This window comes from Nymphalis io, chromosome 23 (genome assembly GCF_905147045.1).
Source record: "Nymphalis io chromosome 23, ilAglIoxx1.1, whole genome shotgun sequence".
NCBI lineage: Eukaryota > Metazoa > Arthropoda > Insecta > Lepidoptera > Nymphalidae > Nymphalis > Nymphalis io.
The window spans coordinates 744,556-760,620 of NC_065910.1; the positions used below are offsets into that span (position 1 = coordinate 744,556).

General features: G+C 35.6%; 1 non-coding gene across 1 annotated transcript; it reads left to right on the forward strand.

The window, feature by feature from the left end:
- The first annotated feature begins 14,314 nt into the window (after positions 1 to 14,314).
- Trnag-ucc (transfer RNA glycine (anticodon UCC)) lies at positions 14,315 to 14,386 on the forward strand. The gene has a single exon. It is a non-coding gene; the product is annotated as a tRNA-Gly (tRNA).
- The last annotated feature ends 1,679 nt before the right edge of the window (positions 14,387 to 16,065 follow it).

Consider the following 16,065-nt stretch of genomic DNA (forward strand, 5'->3'; position numbering starts at 1 on the left):
TAAATATAATAGTAATTATTATTTATTTACGCGAATAAATGATAAATGAAATATTTTTAGAACTATATGTATTTGAACTATATATATTTGTTTATTCGTGGGGCACATAAATATATATTTAACATACAAATGAAACCTTATTTAGTTTCCGTATCTAGACGCGGTACATACTAATCTATCTATATATATATGTCATGTATATATATATATGTATGTAAATTAATTTACAAGTTTATTTTACTAAGTAATTTTAAGATTAAAATGTATGATTTGATGTATTAATTGATTGGTAATATCAAAAAGAAGGTGTAAAGGTTGAGTACGCTTTTAAGAGACGAACAATTACTCCTTATTTGTTAAAAAGTTAATCTTTAAATTAAAAATTCAATTGTAAAACTATTATCTGGATTTATAAAAAACAACACATCATTGTTTAATTATTTTGATAACATTTAAGTAAATAAGTTGCAGATATCATAAAACGGCAAGTTCCGTTAACACCGTAAGGTGTTTTGCTTATTAATTTAACGTTCTAAATTAACAAAATGATTGCTAAAATTAAACTTACAATTTATAAATTTACAATGGTTATTTTTATTTATGAATTTCTGTAACATCAAAAGAAATAGTTTTTATTTTTACTCTCAGCCGGCAAACTTTGTTTGCAGTTTTAAAATGTTTTTTATTATTAGTTTTATATTCTAAAATTCTAAGCAGTGTTTAAATAATTCTTAAAAATTGTTTCATAATTTAATAAATTAAAATTGTATTGCAATAAAATTGTTAACTTTTATTTCATTATTTCAAAGTATTAATTAAGTAAATGCAGTTTTTTTAATGTTTTATTATTAGTTTTATATTCTAAAATTCTAAGCAGTGTTTAAATAATTCTTAAAAATTGTTTTATAATTTAATAAGTTAAAATGATGTTGCAATAAAATTGTTAACTTAAATTCATTATTTAAAAGTGAGTGTATTAACTGTGACGGCCATCTTGAGAGTATAGCCGTCGCGAGCGCAGCAGGCGATGGTTGCTAGAGTGGTGAACGGGAATTCGAGGATTTACTTTCTGGGCAACCATCGTCGAGGCAAGGTATTCACTGTGTGAGTACAACTCAGATTTTATTAAGGATAAGAAAAGTGTTTTGTGCATTAAAAATTGTTTTACATTGTTCGTGGTTTTCATTAATTATTTTATTAAGTTCACATTTTATTAAATTTACATTTTATTGAATTCATTATGGATACGGAGGGTGAGGTTAGCTATGCTGACAACACCGTGCCTAAAGATTCGGTTGGGGATTTTAATCTGTTATATACATATTAAAGTATAACTGACTAATATATCAACGCACAGCCTTGGACTTGGACCTTGAAAATTTTCCCAATTTCGTATGGGTGCAAAGTTACCCCCTTAAGTTGAAATTTCCAAAATATATTTTGTAACGGATGCTTACGATAACAAATACACATATATTCCACAGCTTTCTATACTCTCTAGTACTGGCTGTGCGTTATAAGTCGATCAGGAGAAACGTTTTTATAATTACTCTGGCTGAAGGTTGAGTGCACTTTTTAAAAGATATATGGGGACGAACACACACACACACACACACACACACACACAAAGATTTTTATTTCGAAGGACCTTTTAAAAATTTTATAATTTACATAAACAATAAACGATAATATGTCAACGGGTTTCCCTCTTAACAAAAGAGACATTATAAAATAATGCTTAGCATGAAACCGGCGTAGACATTGATTAATGGTTTCGCTTACGAAAAATTCTTCATTATTCTTCAGGTAATGTAATTTGCCTAAGTCTGTTCAAAATTATTCCTTACAATATCATAATGCTTGCATTATAGTTAATTCTTTACGTTATGAAACACAATTAAATTGGAAAATTAAATCGATGTATAACTTTTAAGTGGTAGAGCTTTGTGCAAGGGTACCGACTCATCATTTATTCTAAAGTCAAACAAAAAATCTTGGTATTGTTGTTTCGTTTTGAAAGTTTAGTGAGCCAGTGTAATACAGGCACAAGGGATATTACACCTTTGTTCCCAAGGTTGGTAGTGCATAGGCGATGCAAGGAATGATTATTCTTACTTACAAAGCCAACGTCCATAACCCATTTTATATAAAAAAACACGGGTAATTGTAATTGTGAAAATATATATAAATGCTTTAAGGTTGTCATTGTAACGCGGTTTGAATGATATTCCCCGAATCCATTACAATATAAGTTAAATTATTTATCAAAACAAACGCTTTGTATTCAGATATTAATTGTACCAGGCATTTGACGTTTACCTTCATTGAAAATTAAATCTTGATGTCTCAGTGGATAAAGAATGTGGATCTTGCACGATGTTGTGGCTTCAAATTTAGATAAGAATGAGTTTTCAATACAAGTAATTAATCACGATGCTCCATAAGTGGCCACTGTTACTTCACTTGATAATCACCTTTATGGTCACGAGATGAATTATAAACACAAATTAATCAGATATTCTTTTTTTCCGCAAAACAGTAGTACTTGGTATTGTTGTGTTCCTGTTTGAAGGGTAAGTGAGCCAGTGTAAGTCAGGCACAAGGGACATAATATCTTAGTTTCCAAGATTGGTGGCGCATTGGTGATGTAAGTGAACATTTCTTACAATGCCAATGTCTATGGTCTATGGTCTATGTGCCGTGGAGTACCGGCTTAGAATAGTACTCCCCCAATCTCATCCCGTGGGTGTCGTAAGAGGCGACTGAGGGACGGGGAAAAGGGGGGATGGGCAGCAGCGTCCCCCCTCCCATAAACACCACATTACTGGTGGTAGGGCTTTGTGCAAGCTCGTCTGGGTAGGTACCACCCACTCATCAGATATTCTACCGCAAAACAGCAATACTTGATATTGTTGTGTTCCGGTTTGAAGGGTGAGTGAGCCAGTGTAATTACAGGCACAAGGGACATAAAATCTTAGTTCCCAAGGTTGGTGGCGCATTGGATATGTAAGCGATGGTTGACATTTCTTACAATGCCAATGTCTAAGAGCGTTGGTGACCACTTACCATCAGGTGGCCCATATGCTCGTCCGCCTTCCTTTTCTATAAAAAAAAAAAAAAAATCTTACCCCCCTCGCCAACACGCCTGCCCAGCGCGGCGAGTATGGGCAAACCCCTCCCTTAATGGCAGATGCGCCCAAAAAAAGGCCCCCAGTTATCGGCAAGCCCGCTAGGCCCGACCAAGGTAGCGGTCGCGGTATCGGCAGGGCAGGGGGTGCTAAGAATCACCGGTTCACGGCAGGCTACCGTATAAAACGACTGAACATGGCAACGTATAATGGACGCTCGATGAGGCTGGACCATCACCTCGCCGAATTAGAAGTAGAGTTAAGTCATATAAACTGGCATATACTGGGGTTATCTGAAGTCCGAAGACAGGGGGAGGACACGATAACTCTAGAGTCCGGTAACTTACTCTACTTCCGCGAAGGTGATAACCTCTCCCAGGGTGGTGTCGGTTTTCTAGTCAAAAAGGATCTCATTAGCAGCATTGTGGAAATCAGTAGTGTGTCGAACCGGGTAGCGTACCTTGTCCTAAAACTTTCCGACAGGTACTCCCTGAAGGTCGTACAGGTATATGCGCCAACTTCGACATACTCTGATGATGTGGTCGAAGCGATGTACGAGGACATCGCAAAGGCCCTCAACGACACCTCGAAGGCCCACTACAATGTTGTTATGGGAGACTTTAATGCTAAAGTGGGAGTACAAGATAGCGGTGAATCGAAAGTCGGACCTTACGGCTTGGGCTGCAGAAATCACAGGGGGCAAATGCTGGTAAACTTTCTCGAAGCGCAGGGGCTCTTTTTGATGAATTCTTTCTTTCAAAAGAAGCCTCAGAGGAGGTAGACCTGGCGAAGCCCCGATAACGTGACAAGGAACGAGATAGACTTTATCATTTCGAATAAAAGGCACATATTTAGAGATGTTTCAGTGATCAACAGGTTTAATACCGGAAGTGATCACCGCTTGGTTCGAGGCACTCTAAATATCAACTTAAAAGCCGAAAGATCGAGAATGATGAGGTCTACTCTCCGACCTACCATGCTCCAATCTGCTCAAGGCTCCGAAAAGTTCCAAATGGAACTTCAAAATCAATTCACCGCGTTGGAAACCATAAGCAGTATTGATGAGAGAACCGACACGCTGGTCAAAATACTGCAAAACACATCCCGCAAGTGTTTTCCGCCACAGAGAAGAGACAACGCACCAAAACTCTCTGCTGAGACACTCGTGCTCATGAGAAAACGACGAGAACTACCATCATTTTTGCCAGATAAGGCCTTTAATCGAATAATAAAAACGCTGACGCGACGCGATCTCCGACGCTCCAATACCCGTGCCATCAAGGCTACGATTGAGCAAAATCAGGGATCGAAAGTGTTCGCTCGTAAGTTTGGGAGGCCGCGTCTGACAAAACTTAAAACTGAAAATGGTGGGGTCGTTACCTCTAGGCCTGAGATTGTCGGAGAAGTAGAGAGGTTTTATGGGCAGTTGTTCTCTTCAAGATCGGATAAACCCGTGGGAATCAGTATTGATGACCAGCGCGCCCCTCTTATGCGCCATTACTCCGAGGAGCTCCCGGTCGTTGACCACGGAGAGATTAGGGCGGCTCTAGAACAGCTTAAAAACAACAAAGCTCCGGGAGATGACGGAATCACAACAGAGTTGCTTAAGGCAGGCGGGACTCCGGTCCTGAAAGAGCTAGTAAGCCTCTTTAATTCCGTCATCCAACATGGCAAGATCCCGGAAACGTGGAGCGGGAGTGAGGTGGTACTGTTTTTCAAGAAAGGTGATAAAACCCTCTTGAAAAACTACAGACCAATCTCCCTCCTGAGTCACGTGTATAAGCTGTTCTCAAGAGTTGTCACGAACCGTCTCGCCAGAAGACTTGACGAGTTCCAGCCCCCAGAGCAAGCTGGCTTTCGATCAGGCTACAGCACCGTGGACCACATCCATACTGTTCGGCAGATTGTGCAGAAGACCGAAGAGTACAAACAGCCGCTGTGTATGGCATTTGTGGACTACGAGAAAGCCTTCGACTCCATCGAAACCTGGGCAGTGCTCGACTCATTGCAGAGATGTCATATCGATTGGAGATATATCGAGGTACTGAGATGTCTGTACAACGCCGCTACAATGACTGTCCACATCCAGGACTGTAAGACGAAGGCGATCCAACTGCGCAGAGGGGTGAGACAGGGGGATGTAATATCCCCGAAACTGTTCACCAACGCGTTGGAAGACGTTTTCAAAACGCTGGATTGGACTAGGTATGGAGTCAATGTAAACGGCGAGTACATCTCACACCTTCGATTTGCCGACGATATCGTCATCATAGCAGAGTCGCTGGAACAACTCACCGAAATGCTGCGTAGCCTAGGCGAGTCTTCCCGGTGTGTCGGTCTCAGTATGAACTTGGACACGACCAAGGTCATGTTCAATAGGCATGTCGTGCCGGGACCGATATACGTCGAGGGGAAACCTCTCGAAGTTGTTAGTGAATATACCTACCTAGGACAGATAATACAAGTCGGTAGGAACAACTTCGAGAAGGAAGCCGATCGAAGAATTCGCTTGGGATGGGCAGCATTTGGCAACCTTCGTCAAGTCCTCAAGTCGTCTATACCGCAATGTTTGAAGACGAAAGTCTTCAACCAATGCGTCTTACCTGCCATGACATACGGTGCCGAAACGTGAACACTAACTGCGGGACTAGTCCACAAATTCAAAGTCGCTCAGCGTGCTATGGAGCGAGCTATGCTCGGAGTATCTTTGAAGGATAAGATCAGAAATGAGATTATCCGGAAAAGAACCGGAGTCACCGACATAGCTTGCAAAATTAGCAGGCTGAAGTGGCAGTGGGCTGGTCACGTATGTCGTAGGACCGATGGCCGTTGGAGCAGACGAGTCCTAGAGTGGAGACCACGAATCGGCAAGCGCAGCGTAGGGCGCCCTCCAGCCAGGTGGACCGACGACCTTAAGAAGGTGGCGGGCACCAACTGGATGCGGAAGGCGGAGGACAGGGAGCTTTGGCGCACCTTGGGAGAGGCCTATGTTCAGCAGTGGACAACGATTGGCTGTTGATTGATTGATTGATGGGCGTTGGTGACCACTTACCATCAGGTGGCCCATATACTCGTCCGCCTTCCTATTCTGTAAAAAAAAGCTCATGAAAATTCAGTGGTGCTTACCTGGGTTGAACCTACGATCATCGATTAAGACTCCCACGTTCTAACCTCTGTGTCACCTCAGCACGTTTTGGATTAAACATGGCTTTATAACATTAAAAAAAGCATAACAATAATTACTAAAGTAAACTTTAATTTCCGTTCCGAAACCAATCGCAAATGGCTATAAAATAAACGTTTCTAGACACAAATATATCGAATATTCGACATCTAATAGAGAAGTCATATCGAATCGAAACTGTTTCAGTACGCACGACTTCCTAATCGATAACCCATGGCCCGAATGACAAATCCTCGAAATGTCATTGCACACGGCACGGTACGGATATTTGATTGAATCTATTGAATCTATTGAAATCGATATTTGACACGATTATTTCATATCGATATATCGATTATTGATATTCGATTTATACTATTACTCGATTCAAGCTTTATGTTTTATAGTTAAATTGGATATTTTCCGTAGGGTAAATTAACAGCCATACATAACAACAGGGTGGATACACTATATGTAGCAGAATATCATCCGACAAATACAGGTTACACAAATTTTAAAAAGCAAAAACTATAATGAATATGTGGACTTACTTTAGTCCATATAAAAATACAAATTAAAAATAATTACAGATGAAATGAAATTACGTCACAAGTGTGAAATAAGCTGCGACCCTTCGAAATAAAATTACTTGAATTCATTATTAAAACACAGCATAATGACAGCTTCATTAATTAAAAACTAAAACTAAAGTGTAACAACTAAGTTTCTTACTTCTTCTTAGTAGAATCTACATTCACAAGTCGCGGCAGTTTTACATAAAATATAAACTTACAAAATTAATATTCAAAAGTGCTGTTAGATACTATTGGAATAAAGTTTATTTTTATTGTGTTTAATCTTATATAATATAATAAATAATCATGTTTTTATTAATTTATATACAATAATATTATGTATGGTAAAATCCAGATAATTAATAATCTAAATAAAAAAAAACTGTGCTCGGAATCATGTAGAATGTTGATTAAGCAATAAAATGTAGGTTATAGTTTGTTTAATATAATTGAAACAAGACAATGCGACTTAGATCTAACTAATCTAGGCAAATAGATTAGGGTCTAACTTGCAGTTAATCGGTTGCGTTATCTCAGCTCGAATCTTAGTATCAATTACTGACTAATGATTTTGACAACGCTACTATGTAGCTTACTTAACAACAGTAAAACAGTAACAGTAACAGCCTGTTAATGTCTCACTGCTGGGCTAAGGCCTCTTCTCCCTTTTGAGGAGAAGGTTTGGAGCTTATTCCACCACGCTGCTCCAATGCGGGTTGGTAGATTACACATGTGGCAGAATTTCAATGAAATTAGACACATGCAGGTTTCCTCACGATTTTTCCTTCACCTTTAAGCACGAGATGAATTATAAACACAAATTAAGCACATGAAAATTCAGTGGTGCTTGCCCGGGTTTGAACCCACGATCATCGGTTAAGATTCACGCGTTCTTACCACTAGGCCATCTCGGCTTCTACTTAACAAAGCGGAAGTATAAAATTGACTGAATATTATTTTTAATTTTAAATAGTTTTTTTTTTAATTATTTCCAAGGAGCTTTGGCTTTGGCCTACAAATCACTCCATATGCCTTCAGTACGCAAAAAAAAAATATGCTTGTTGTTATGTTTTTAAAGCTATTTAAGAAGACAGACGAACAAATGAACTATCTGATAGTAAGTGGTCACCATCGGCTGTAGACTACACACTGTAATAAGGATATCCAATTCCAGATATAACTGTCAAAACAATGCGATCGAAAATGTTATATACCTTGTAATAGCTCTGTCTCGCTCACTCGCATTTAAATTGGTACATTAAAAATAAGTGTCGGATTTTGGAACACAACTTGGAAGATGTGTGGTTGATATCTGAGACACATCACGGTTGCACACTTATATATATATATATATATATATATATATATATATACATATATATATATATATACATATATATATATATATATATTTATATTCTTATGTTTTATTCTCTTACATTTAATTACATAATTATTAAGTTTAATGATTACAATTATTCGTTATAATTTTGTGTCTGCTCTACTTTAGATCCTAAAAAATATTTTTCTTATTCATTATCTATGAATAAGAAGGAAGAATAAGAAGTAGGTAGTACCATCTAAATAGAATTGCAAGATCATTACCACCAAGTTCATACTAAAGGGACAGATACGTAGTTTATAGTTTGTAAAAATAATCCATGTCTCTTTATGCTAAAATTTCACAGTTAATATTGGCGATATAAAAGGAAGTAACTTTGCAGTTATATCTATCATGTAATAACGCTGGCTTATCCTTTGTACTAAAACACTTTAAGCCGTTAATCTTGTAAGGTTAAATTAAACGCACCCTTAAGTTTTACTACTTCATTATCTTATTTAAAAATAATTCTTAAATATACGATATGTAATAATTAGTAGTAGTCGACGGGCCGGTTGGCGTGGTTGGTAGATACTCTGCCTTTCACGCCGAAGGTTGTGGATTCGATTCCCACCCAGGACAGACTTTTGGGTGCATGAATATATCTATTTGTCCTGAGTCTGGGTGTAATAATCTATATAAATATGTATTAACAAGAGAAAAGTAGTATGTGTAGTTTATCAGTTGTCTGATTTCCATAGTACAAGCTCTGCTCAGTTTGGGATCAGATGGCCGTGTGTGAATGTCCCAGTATATTATTATTATGATTATTAGTTTCGCATGTGATCGAATTCATGTGTTTTTTGAGAATATAATTATTATTTATCCATATTATTTTTGCGCAAAGGTATAACAAATCCTAATTCCCTTCTTTTATAATTTATTCTACTCATTTTACTTGGTAAGTTGTGGTGTGTTTGATTAGAGTGCTTTGAAGGGTTAGTAAGCCAGTGTAAATACGGGCACAAGGGAAATAACATCTTAGTTTCCAAGATTGGTTGTGCATTGCGATGTAAAGAATGATTAATGTTTCTTGTAGCCAATGTCTGTGGCCGCCTACTCATTATAAATTAAAAAAAAAACAATAAAACCTTTTTTTTAAATAAAATAGACAATTATTTTAATTAATGCAAAATAAAACATGAGCCGAGATGGCTTAGTGGTAATCAAATGCGGGTTGGTGTTCCACCAACCCGCATTTGAGCAGCGTGGTGGAATAAGCTCAAAACTTTCTCCTCAAAAAAGATGATGGGAGGCCTTTAGTCCAGCAGTGGGACATTCACAGGCTGTTACGGTTAAAATAAAACACAAACAAATCTTCACATAATATTGTTATGAATAATATGGGTATTATCAAATTACATTTATATATATTTCTTTATTATGTTACAGGCGTACCGACCCAAAATAATTGTATTTAGAAAGTCTACCCCCGGAATCAGGCAGACTATCACCTATCACTGATAAATTAGCCCCAAACCATACGGGGTTTCCTTATTCGTTTTACGAATATACCCTTATCTTTACTGATATAATAAAAGCGAATGTAACTCTGTCTATATGTATCGCTTTAACGGCTAAACCACACGATCGACTTTGATGTTATTTGGTATGAAGCAAAATAAGCCTAAGGATCGACCATTTTATTATTTATACCTAACACCAAACCTCTTTTTTGTATTATAGGTAGGCGGACGAACATATGGGCCTATGGGCACCTGATAGTAAGTGGTTACCAATGCCCATAGGCATTGGCATTGTGAGAAATGTTAACCATCGCTTACAGCGACAATGCGCCACCAACTTTGGGAACTAAGATGTTATTTCCCTTGCGCCTGTAATTACACTGACCTACTCACCCTTCAAACCGGACCACAACAATACCAAGTAATGTTGCTTTGCGGTAAAATATCTGATGAGTGGGTGGTACCTACCGAGACGAGCTTGTAAAATGCCCTACCACCAGTAGAAAGTCACCAGTCTTATCCTAATACGAAGATAAATTTTATTCATTAATAAAATTATTTGTATTCCATATATATTTTTAATTTATTTAAAATAGACAGATTGGAAAGATAGGCTACCTGATAGCTGATAGTAACTGGCTACCACTGGTTACACATGTGAACTGTAAGAAATATTGACCGTCCCTTACATCGTTAATACGCCAAATTTGGAAACTAAGAAGCTATGTCGCGTTTGTCTGTAGTTACACTGGCTCACTCACCCTTTGAACCGAAACACAACAATAATGAGTATTGTTGTTTGCCTGTAGAATAACATGAATGGATGGTACCTACCACAGGCTTAAACAAAGCCCGACCAAATAGCAATAATTATATATATTCCATACATGAATATATTGTATATGCAATATATCTAAATTAGTAAGTAATTGTTTCAATATTTGCAATAAATATAAACAATTATTGAATATGTATTTATATATATATACAATACATAAGACTTAATTCGATTCGTTTTAAAAAAATAATCATTATCGACATTATTAGATTTTATTTTTTGTAATTTTTTAATACTGACTTATTAGCTTAAGGTTTTCAACTATTAAAAGTATAAAAAAGTATAATGTTGTTCTTAAGCACACAAACAGATAAATAAAAATAAAGATCTAATGTATTCAAATCAAATCACTCGATTAAAAAAAACAATTGAAATCTATTTTTTATAATTTAATCATGATACGTTAAATCCACTGAATAAAATTACAATTTATTCGAAGCGAAACTTCTACTTCGTAACGAAGTTCTACGGAATTACTGGAAATCAAATGATATATATAAGATAAGGCATGCTCGATAACCAAACCTATGACAACGCAAAACAATCGATAAGAAACTTACTCGGTCCAAACTGCTCATAGTCTGCAAGGCAACGATAAATTGACGAATTTTACACGAAAAATTTCATCCCCCACATTATTTCGCGCTACGTACAAAGCGCACGAATAACCACGAATGAATTTATTTCTTTGATATTAAAACGGATTTATGGTATATTTAATTTTTTTTTTTAATTATTGTAGGCTGAACGTTAGTTTTTTTTTTGGAAAATTTTGTTTTTTTTTCGAAATGGCCTGAACGGTTGTAGCGACCGTCTGGCGGCGCTGCGCCGCGGCGACTGAGCTACCCACCCTTTAGAGGGAGGTTATTCTATACTTATGTGTTTACATCTTAAATGGGGGTGGTATAGAGTAGCTTACAGCATAAATAAAATCACTGCATGTGCTTAAAACACATAAATTATAATCACAAAAAATTAATCGATTAATTGAAATTAATGTATTTTGATGAAATAAAATAAAAAGTGTGCGTTGGAGAATGAGTGAGTGTCGGGAATCGAACCCGGATCAACTGCTTGGAAGGCAACTATGCTGACCATTACACCACCAACGCGTGTTGTTTTTAGTGAAATTTTATCATTTGAACGATGAAAATATAATATATAAATATTTCAAATAGTCGATAATTTCCCATGAGTATTTATTAATAAGTCAGCCATTTTTAAATATGTAATAACACTTTGAAAAACGTTACATGAATGGATTTGCTGAATATACGTATTATATTGTAATTGAAGTTTTTTTTATATAAAATAAGAAGGCGGTGCCAAATGACCTGAACAGCATCGCCCATAGACATTGACGCTGTGAGAAATATGATCCATTCCTTATATCGTTGCACCACCAATATTGGGAATGTTATGTCTCTTGTTCCTGTAGTTACACTGGCTCGGTCACCCTTCAAACCGGAACACAACAATGCAAATATATAATTTATTTATTTATTTAGAATAAAATATATAAGCTTATTCGGAGATAATTAACAACAAGTAATAAGCAGGCTAAAGTGTCAGGAAGATGACAAAAAATCGATTGCTATTGAAGCAAATGAGTCCTAGGTTGGATATCACGGGTTGACAAATGCAACTTAGAACGTTCACATTTTGTTCCAAGCAATTGTTTGTAGTCAATAAAGTTTAATAAATATATAATGTATCAGAAATAACATAGGCAGCTCAGAGTTAGATAAATAGCAATATTACATTACCTTGAATAGCACTATAGTTTGATCAGTTTCTGATCGTGTTAGATAGCTGGCAATCCACTCCATCCATTGGTCCATTTTGGCCGTTGAGAATTATTATCATATATTCTACCGCTATACAACATTCACACAATAGATAGGTATTCGTTTCCATAATAAAGTTCCCCATATATTTTTTAATTTTATCCATTAATAAATAAAGCGTATTTATTAACTTAGTGATGTTATTATTTGTTAATTTTATATTTAAAAAATTAAAAAATGTTACCATTGATTTTCTTGCCATTGCATGCTTACTAAAATAAAATATTTTTTTATTTAATTTGACTACTCATGTTTTTTTTATCTATTATATATAATGCATGAGCCTTGGTTTTCTCGATTCTCGTCGCGTCCTAAATCACACAAATATTTTCATAGTTATTATAAAATCACAATTATAATTTTATCAGGCAATCTGTACAGAGCTTGTAATCTATTTTAAAGACGTGCTTAATATTTAAGTACATTTTACAGTTCATTTTATTTATTTAAGTAATTATTTCATATTGAATCAAAAAGCGTTTGTCTCAGCCTCTACTAACGAATTAATCTGTGCACAATACAACTACGGTATAAAGCAGATAACCAACGGATGCTAATATTACTGTGTATTTGTGATTGTTATGAATATTCTAAATTGCCAATACAATTGCCCCGCATACAATAGATATAAACATCTCATTAAATGCTATCAATCACGTTACAGTTGGAGGTAACTTTGTGCAAACACGTCTGGGTAAATACGACCCATTTATAATTACTATACCGCTAAATAGAATTAATTTCAATTGCTGTTGCTAGTTTGAGAGGTGAGTGAGCGAGTGTATTAAATATGATTGTATTATAATTGGCCGTGACTGGAAAAAATAATATTTCTTACACTGCCAATGTCTGTGAGCCGTGATGGTCCTGTTGTTAGAAGACGTGAATCTTAAATTCTTAATCGCTGATTCTAAGTTCAAATCCAAGCAAGTGTTTATTATTTATCTCGTGCTCGGCGTTGAAAGAAAACATTGTGAGGAAGCCTGCATGTGGCGGATGAAAATCTGACACATATTTCCACGTGATGATGTAAACTACAAACCTTCTCTTCAAAAAGGGGAGGAGGCTAAGACGATGCAATGGAACATGCACAGCTGTTACTTGCTTTATTATAACAAGGTCTGTGGGTGGTGCTTCTCAACGCCTGTGTGAGTGTGTGGACCTTATTGGCTCTTTCTGTATTCAATTAAAAATAATTGTTGAAACCGCTAATTAGTAAATATTATGTAGCGAGCTTAAGTTCTCATACTCAATCGTTAGGAAAGCTTATTGTCGCTGATTAAAACTAGGAGGAGCTTGGATTAAACTTATTATTCCTACTAAGCAATTAGCTACTTTTTTTAAATGCTATTTGCATTTGACAAACCTTTTTTCTTTGCTTATTATTATAATTGAATAGTTTTATTGTTTGATAATTTCATCTTTACTTTACCATTTTCTAGAATATGTTAGGTTGATACATTAATTGGATCTTGAATGACGATCGCGGGTGCAAATTTGCGCTTATAATATTTAGTTCGTATTCGATTCGGCAATGTGGTTTATTTCACGAGAACCTTCATATTCGAGCTGGGGTTTGCCACTAGACCAACGAGGCATTCACATCATAAAAAAAATAATGTCAGTTGTCAAACAAAATTGCCTTTGTTCACTCGACAAAAAAAATTGCACCAAAAATGCAAGTTTCTAAGTAATTATACATATACATTAATTTGTTAAGGTACATCAGATTATATAGAAGTGACTAAAAATACTGTGATTAAATATAATGTTTGTATGAAGACAAGATGCTTAGAATAACTATATTTTACTGGAAATTATATAGATGAATAAAATGAAAGAAATTAAGGCACAAAGGATAGAAGCTGAAGAGAAAATTATACTATACGTCTAAAAATTCAGATGCATCCTACAGGGCGTTGGTGGTGTAATGGTCAGCATAGTTGCCTTCCAAGCAGTTGATCCGGGTTCGATTCCCGGCCTACGCACTTTATTTTTGTTTAAATATGTTGAAAATAAATTATTTTTAAATATTTGTAACTTTAAATGTAATATAAATAATTAAGTTACAGATATTATTATTTTCATTTCAATCTAGCTTCATTTTCAGATTTTATATAAAAATGGTATCCTTATCATTATGAATAAAATATATATAAAACATAGTAAGTAATAGTAAGCGAGTGAAATTGTCAAACAAAATATGTTTATGTTGAAATTAAAATATACGTGCACTTCTTATCCATACCCGACCGAATATTCGTTAATCCCTTTCATTAATCGTCAGTGTATCCATGAAACCGCACTTGAGCAGCATGGCGGAAAAATCTCCAAAACTTCTTCTTAATTTGATGGGAAATAGACCTTTTGTCAACAGTGACACATTATAATATTCTGGGACATTTTCACACACGGCCATCTGATCCCAAATTAAGCTCCTACAGAGCTTGTGCTATGGAAACCAGACAACTGATATACTACATATACTACTTTTCTTTTGTAAATACATACTTATATAGATAATTACACCCAGACTCAAACAGACAAACAGACATGTCATGCACACAAATGTCTGTCCTGAGTGGGAATCGAACCCACAACCTTTGGCGTGAAAGGCGAGTATCTACCAACCACGCCAACCGGCTCGCCAATTTGCAAGATGTTTCTCTATATCCTAGTTTTGGGGTAAATTTCACAAAAAAAAATCTCTCTTGGTGTTCAAGCTTCATACTAAATGTCATCAAAAGCGGTTCAGTGGTTTAGTCGTTTAAGCATAAAAGACAGACAGAGAAAATCAGCTCGGTAGTTTTTGGGCTGATCGCGTTCGTACAGCCAGACAGTTGCGGTGGGGTGATCTTTTTTTATAATTGATTAAATAAACATGAAAATGAAATGGGAGTAGGGCTTTGTGCAAGCTCATCTAGGTAGGTACCACCCACTCATCAGATATTCTACCACGAAACAGCAGTACTCGGTATTGTTGTGTTCCGGTTTGAAGTATGATTGGGCCAGTGTAATTACAGGCACAAGGGACATAACATTTTAGTTCCCAAGGTTGGTGGCGCACTGGCGAAGTAAACTGTGGTTATGGGCGTTGGTGACCACTTATTATCAGGTGGCCCATATGCTCGTCCGCCTACCTATACTATATAAAAAAATACTATTGCATATTATATTAATCAATTGAAATTTAATTTCCAATAATTAACGTAACATTTAAAACAAATATATTTAATTTCTGACATGTTTTAATGTTGTAATGTTTGTGAAGTTTTTGTTTTATAAAAATTGTTTTGTTTTATAAAAATTGTTTTGTTTTTGTTTTATAAAAAAGTGATTTTTAACTTTCATTTTATCTTTAAGTTGACACTTATTGTAAAAACTAATTTATAATAATTGTAATTTCTTATCTCATTGTAGGTGTTGTGCGTGTCTTTTGTGTTCTATCCATTATTTTGATGTGCCTGCATATTTTTTTTTTATTATTACTATTATATTTACTATTACCTAAGTTAGCAATCAAGAATTTTAAGGTGTTTTTTTTTTATTTTGTTACAGACTATCCTAAGGCTATAACTACAAGTAATTTATAAAGCTTCTAATCACGATAACTCGTCTGTTTTAATTTAAAACTTTTCAATTTTCCGTTTCGAATTTTAGTTGATTC